General features: G+C 42.1%; 1 protein-coding gene across 1 annotated transcript in view; it reads left to right on the forward strand.

The window, feature by feature from the left end:
* Positions 1 to 6,732, forward strand: part of RAD54B (RAD54 homolog B (S. cerevisiae)) — a 65,855-nt gene that overhangs the window by 11,951 nt on the left and 47,172 nt on the right. The window lies entirely within an intron of this gene.

Consider the following 6,732-nt stretch of genomic DNA (forward strand, 5'->3'; position numbering starts at 1 on the left):
AGGGGGGTAGGGGGGTTGGACCAGAAGAAATTCAGACAACCCTTAAAACTTCTATGATTCTATTCTATGATTCTATGATTTGCAGAAATTGTACACATAGTTTCTTCTTATTTTCTTCTTGATTATCAAAATTTATTATCAGGCTGTGTGTGTGTAAGGAGTGAAGATGGGCAAAAGAGAAATAAATGGCTATTCTAAATTTCTCAGCTGTTCTTCTCTTCTGCTCTCCCATCCTTTGGAAAGTCCTAGTTTGGGCTGTGGGGGTTGGTTTTTTTCCTCCCCAACCCTCCTATCTCCAATAGATATGAAGGTGGATTAAAGGGAAGATGGAGAGAATGTAGTATTGGGTGGAGGGACAAGAAATGCCTTATTGAAAGGAACTGGAAGGGGTTTTTTTTGAGTTATCATGAGTATTATTACAGACTTGGCCTGGATCCATTCAAAGATAGTTGCCAAATCTTTCTGTGGCTATGCTTATCGTTTGGATCCCCTTTGTTGCCATGCCAGCATAACTAGAGTTCAGTCCCAGCTTTTGGCTTTGGGCCTTAAGTCTTCCCCTGAAACAGAAGCTTTGTCACAATATGACTTTCCCAAAATCAACAAGACAGTGGTAAGATGGTTGTCTCGCTGCCCTCAAAATATCCGCTGAGCAAAATTAGAAGAACGGAGAAAGCTGCTCCTATGTCAAATGCAGGGAATAGTGCATGAGGTTAGTATTTAAAAGCATAATCTCCAAAATTTTCATCTCTCTATGAAAAGATGGGAGAATTGCAGAAACTTGGCTTCTCTTACACTGTTTCTTTTTCTAGAGGCTATCTTGCTAATGGGGATTTAAGAATTTAAGCAAAATATTCTGAGAAAATCATAATTTTAAATCTTTCTGTATTTCTCAGCTGCTTCTGATGAGTCATCAAAAAGCTTGTTGGAAGAGAGGATCAGAGAAGATACGAGCATGTATTAGGAACCGGACACACTTGTAAAGAAGGGTGCTCTTAGCTTTTTTTAAGAACATGACTTAAAGTAAATAGCTAATTCATGGTGCTGTATAGTCACTTAGTATTATAATTTAAGAGTCACGTAGCTTTAAGCCAAACTTAGTTTGAAGGATGGTTGCAGATCTGAATGTGTGGGCCCTAGAATGTCAGACTCAGATGAAGATAAATTCTTTAAAATTTGGCATGGGGTGCATTTTAAGTGTCTAATTTGAATATTTCCCATTTCAGTGGGCTAAATGTTGAGAGAACGCCTTACATCAGCAGAGGGGACAGAAGTGTAGTTAGCTTTTATGCTTGGAATTTTAGCTGATAAGAGCTCTGGAGTAGGCCATGTGTAATTCAGGCTAGTTTCAATGAGTGGTATAAAGGTAACAATTACATCATTAACTTCTGTGTTTTCTGTGCTTGTCATGAGATACACGCACCCTTGTTCTTGCAGCAGCTGTAAGAACTGTTAGATGTTAGAAGTTAATACATGCTAGATGGTGATCACAGAAATAGATGCAGAAAAAAAAAGGTGAAGCTCCCCCTTGTTCTCCCTGCCCCCAATGCAGGACAGAGGTTTAGCAATGCTTAGAAATAATTGTGCAGGAGAAAGGAAAGGAGTGGTCTGAGAGGTTCAGGTATAGCAAGGATAAGGACAAGAAAGTGCAAAATTGATGGTAAAAGCGTTGCTGAAGACGAAAAAAAATCAAGTTAAATGAGAAAGCTATTTGAAACACAACTTAAATGATCTAAAAGTATTTCTAAAAAGCCTGGAGAGATTGTATTTGAGCACTGTAACTTCCAGGTGACATTGTCTTGCAACTTTTGGCTCACAAAACTTTGTCATCCTCAATCCTCTCCATAATTAATAATGCCTGCAACCCTTAGTTTTGGAAATTACCCATGAAACAACTGTCCCTATGAGAGAACTTTGGAGTTTCAAAGAGTTTGAAAACTTTCTCACCACCCTTTGCTGCAGCAGGCTCTTAAGACAGGCATATCGAATGACTTGGCACTGTCTTGCTGTTGTGTCAGTGAAGAGGACTATATGATGACCTAATGGAACTTTTGCAGTCCTTGCTACCTATAGACACTCTCAAGTCATCTTATGCAGCTGCCAAAATCATTTGCAAGAGCGAGCAACTGCCTCAATACTTGCCAAATGTTTCCACTGCCAGTATACCCCATATTCAGTGATGTGTAACATAGCCCATCCTAGCTGCTGAGTCTTCTTACAGTTTCTCATAAGCACAGGGGTATCAGGGTTTCACTTCAGCTTTGATTCAAATCTTGCAATCGTCCTCTTGTTCTTATGATTTTCAGGTTCCTAGGCGATTGCAAATGCTAAACCCAGGTCTCTGCAGAGCTAGTTTGCTTGCACATTATTAAATAAGAACAGATGTCCTTCAGACTTATTCTGGGGCTACCGCTTTGTGGGCAGAGCGCTTTCACAGAGTTTAGCAATCCTTTATCTGTTGATTTTTTTTTTTCGCACTAGAAGGTCCCAGCCTGAATCACTTAAGCCGGTGTCATTCCCTTCAACATTCAAGTTTGCTGTCTGATCCAAACTACATCTTTCAAGATATGATTTTTCTTATGGCATCCTTAATTACTGTAGATGTTTTTTGTCTTTGAATCATGTACCTTACAGTGATTTTTTTTTTTTTTAAGTCTGTCATGGAGGGATTCTTCCTCAGTTCTGTGTAACAAAGGATCCTTCCTCTCCATCCAAGATATGCTCCCCTGATTTAAGACATTCTCCTTTACAGGGTGTTTTGTCTCATAATGTGCCTAAATTTACATCGGCCACTTGATGCAGTTATTGGCCATGATACAAATCTGTCACTTGTAAAATTTGGGCCCATTGAGCTTTTTCAGCAATTCATAGTCTTTTGGCTACTGTATTATAGCTGTGATTTGTTCATCTCTTGATCGCTTTCCAGGATGCAGTATTTGTATAATTTTTTTTTGTATTAATTCTAGACTTTTCCACAGCAAAAACCTGAACTTACCTGTTAGCTCTAGTTTTGAGTCTTTCTTCCCAATTGTTGAAGTTCTCCAACCTTAGCAAGGAGCTGTTGCTTGGTTTTTTAAGTCATGCTAATTTTCCTTTCCCTAGAAAAATACTCTGATCTACTCTCACAGCTCCCATTTTTCATGAACTTCCAAATACGAAGATTTCATTCACTTGAAAACTGGGTTTTTAATTATTGACATTTAAATTGGGAAACATCTGTTTTTTTTAAAGGAAAGAAGCAAATTAAAAAAAAAAAAGCTGCATCCAAGACTTTTTTCTTTCCAGAATTCTGAATAGATTAGTGAATTCCGCCTTGAAAATATGAAGGAAAAATGAGCTCTGCCTTGCGCATAGGATTAAAACAGGAGGTATAGAAGGCAGTGAAGTGATGTGATGGGTGCATGTATGACTGTTCTTCAGCAGTGGCCAGAATCTCATCCCTGTGGTTTGCTGTCCCCTCAGTGATGCTAATACAAGTTTTTGTAGGGTGCACTGCAAACCATATTCCTAAAATGATCCAGATAGAGGCTGAAGAAACTTTTTCAATGGATTTCTTTTGTGCGAGTTATTTGTCCTGTGGCATACTGGATCAGGGAACTGCTGCTGGTGGTTAGAACTAACCCAGCTCAGAAAAAATGATTAATTTGCAGACAAATCAGTTCCTTGATCTGACTTGCTCAGAAGATTTGTGAGTGCTTATATCAGCACAGTGAAGGGGTAGGAACATGACAGGGTTGGGGGGAGGCAGAAATTCCTGTTCTGGCAATGTCCCACATTTATGTTGACTTTCATTATTAAACTCTATGCTTGCCCCAAAAAAATAAAAAAATTGATTAGTCTGTAGCTGGATCATCTCCCTGAACTGGCTGTGCACCGTGTTGCATAAATGCTAGTGTTGGTGGAAGGTGTAGGATGAAGGGTGGACTGTGGCAACATTTCTTTTTTTGTAATCGTCTTGGAACTACACCTATTGTTTTAGCTCAAAGAAGTTTATATGTAACATTAATATCCAGGCTTCTCACCTTCTGTGATTTCTCATCCAGGTACTGATATGACCTTAGGCTGATGAGCAGAGCTATTTTAAAAAAGGAAAAAAAGAAAAGGGAAAATATCTTGGTTGGCAGCCAGCTTCATTTTTACAAGGGTTATTTTACACTCCTGCAGAACAATATGTAATTCAGACTGATTCCTTCAGGCACTTGCTCAAAAGAAGTCTTTGTAGCGGTATTTTGCTGTAATTGCATTAGTGTGGAAACTTGGCCTCTCTAGCAACATTAAGCAGTAAGGTGATAAAGTAATACAAGTCTAAATAGGTCTACATTAGAAGTTGCTGCATCGGGTAGCCCAGTATAGAGGAAGGCTGCTGCAGCTCCTTGTGGCCAGATCCAGCCCGCAGTGAGGCTGAGGATATATTCCCAAGAGGCACACGCACACGTATGTATATATACGGCCAGCCATATGGAAAATGCAAGCACTCATGCACACACAAGCAGCATCAATGGCCTCATCCTTTCCCTTCACTGGCTGACTAGGATGACAGCCTGTTTGTGGAAAATACATACGTATACAATATGGATCCCTCCAGCAAGTGGCCTTAGACTCTTATTCTGCTCAGTAGCCGGTCCCTGGATCCCCTGTTGCCCCACAAACCTGCACTGGGTCTCTCTGGCAGCTGGTCCGGATTTATGACCAGTGGCCAGTCCCCAGGTATCCTTGTCCCTCCAGTAGCCAAATCTCAGACTTTGTGGTGTCTCCAGTATCTGGCCCGGACTCACGGTTGCTCCAATTCTTGGCTCCCAAGCATCTTAGCCAACTTGCTGGCTAGTCCAGCTTGGTGTTTGCCAGCGATTGCACACTGACATGGGTACCCAGGCAGCATGCACAGGCTCTGGCCTCTCTGCTTGCTGGCGCCCCAAGCACCTGGGCCTCTGTGACCCATGGTACAACTCCAGCTGCTGGCATGTACACATCCATGCAGTCATGCACGCAGAGTAGATATTCCCTTCACCCAGGAAAATAGTTACAAGATAGGACAAACTTCAGTGATAAGGCGCAGGGCATGGCTGGACAACCATACTGAGCAGCCATCTGTTTACATGCACTTGGCCTCTTTTACCCTGTTTTTCCCCAGTATTTTCCTATGCTTGTTCTGTCCCAAACCACTTCCATCTCTCCCTCTTCTTGCCTTTGGTTCTTCCTCTAAATATCCCGTACTATGCTTTCTGCAATCCCCAAATACTCTTCTTGGCATCTCATCATGAGTCCCATACCCCAGTGGGCAGTAACCCCCCTCCTTCAGTCTGCAAGGTGATTTACAGAGAGCCTCTCCCGTGGACTCGTCGGCCTGGGTCTCACCCCCGGCCCACTAGGCTGCTCGTGTTTCTGACAGCCCTGGGAGCAGCTGGACTGAGGACTCAGTTTCTTTCGTTCGGCTTTTTGGGGTTCCTCTGCCTGACACCGTTCATCTGTGCTCTTTGTGTCTGCAGGGAGGCGCCTTCAGTCACGCAACCTAACACTGACTTCTTTCTTTTTGTCACTAAAAAGTCAAGAGACTGGGCACTGCACAACTGCTTCAACATCAGAGGGTACAACGTAGGCTCACCTGTGACTCAATTCTGATACTGCCAGTGGCCTAAAGTACCTGAGGCATATTCCTTTTTTTTTTTGACAGTTACTGAAGAATAACCAAGTGCATCAATTTTAAAGAACACAGATAACCACCAGCTTTCTACTCTTAATATTAATAAAGAGCAAAGTGTGAGGAAATAGGGAAGGATTAGGTGTTTAAAAGTGATGGTTTTCATACAGTGCTTCTAACCACATGACTGTTTTGTTTCTCAAATTCTAGTGTAATGGGCTTCAGACTAAAAAATGCTTTATTTAATCTTGGCTTGAAAGCAATTCCAGCCAAGTGGACTGGTCGCAATTTTGTTAGGTGGTACAGACGAGCCGAGTCTCAGAAATGGTTCCAAACGTGCTTGTTATTCTAAATGCTAATTGATTTTTAGCAGTTAAAAGTCTCCCTTTGTTTAGTTTGAATTTCTTGTTTTGAATACGGCTTGTGTCTGCTTCGGGTTTTTTCCCCATAGAGCAAACAAGTTTATACCTAGGTCTTTATAGCCTTAAGATACTTCAAACTATAATTAGATTTCTCTTTCCTTCACCCCCCTTCCAGGCTCCCTTGTTTTCAAGGCTGAACATGTTAAGCTTGAAGCTGTTGCCACTATCTCAAACAGTGTTTGTTTCCACCCTGCGGACTCTTTCGGTCGCGTACGTCATTTTTCAAACTTAGTTTTTGCTTTTTGTATTTGAGAGCACCTTCCCTGACACCTGCAGGTTCTTCTCTTTCTCCGATTCGTTGATTTAGTTTAGACCATGGAAATTTAGAGCCTGACGTGCAATTTTATGTGAAGACTTGGTTTAAGGCGATACATTTTCCAGCAAACATTAGAAATGCACGCGCGTAGCACGCACACCTTGCTAATAAAAATCAGATATTTTTTTATCCTGAAGGAATGCCTGGAAGTATTATTATAGTAAGCGGGTTGTTTCCTGGTGGGTGTTATGAAAATCCCGGTATCCACACGCTACGATGCGGCCCGTCGATCTGTCACGACTGACTGTAGCCTTTATAGCGCGCAGCCCCGGCGTTAGACCACGCCGCTTCCCGGTCCCGGCGGACGGAAGGGCCGTGGGACCGGCGCTGAACGGCAGGCGTGCTTCCGCAGGGCACGA

This window comes from Pygoscelis adeliae, unplaced genomic scaffold (genome assembly GCF_000699105.1).
Source record: "Pygoscelis adeliae isolate BGI_AS28 unplaced genomic scaffold, ASM69910v1 Scaffold145, whole genome shotgun sequence".
In the NCBI taxonomy this organism is placed as follows: domain Eukaryota; kingdom Metazoa; phylum Chordata; class Aves; order Sphenisciformes; family Spheniscidae; genus Pygoscelis; species Pygoscelis adeliae.